The sequence below is a fragment of the Aplysia californica genome, unplaced genomic scaffold (genome assembly GCF_000002075.1).
Source record: "Aplysia californica isolate F4 #8 unplaced genomic scaffold, AplCal3.0 scaffold00193, whole genome shotgun sequence".
Taxonomy (NCBI): domain Eukaryota; kingdom Metazoa; phylum Mollusca; class Gastropoda; order Aplysiida; family Aplysiidae; genus Aplysia; species Aplysia californica.
In genome coordinates, this window is record NW_004797463.1 from 459,008 (window position 1) to 459,471 (window position 464).

Sequence of the window (464 nt, forward strand, 5' to 3'; positions counted from 1 at the left end):
GGGGGGGCTAGTGATAAAAGAACTATGTCTTCTAAACTTTAAGAAACATTTATAATCTTGGTAGACAAGATTTGAATATTTTTAAAGGCTCAGTGGTGGGAGATTTACACCTTCCTTGATTAAAAAAATCTTGACAATGTCTCTCCTCTGGAGCATACCATGGAAGTTAAGATCTGAAGGGAGGCAAGTAGAAACTGAGCTATCTACTTCCTCTTTGTATACAACCCAGGTAAACCTGCATCGTGAATACTGCTTCAGTCATTATTGATATCAATTTCAAGATGAGAAAAAAGAAGGAGGGCCAGGTGAGATATTGAAAAAGGGATGTTACAGCAAAGTATATGTGTCACGACTAAACTGTCAGTACATCTCTGAATCTAACGTGTTGGCCTTATAATGTACATGTGCTTGTCTGCCCGTGTAACTTCATTTTGGGCTTGTTTGTTTTGTCTGTCATACTGTTT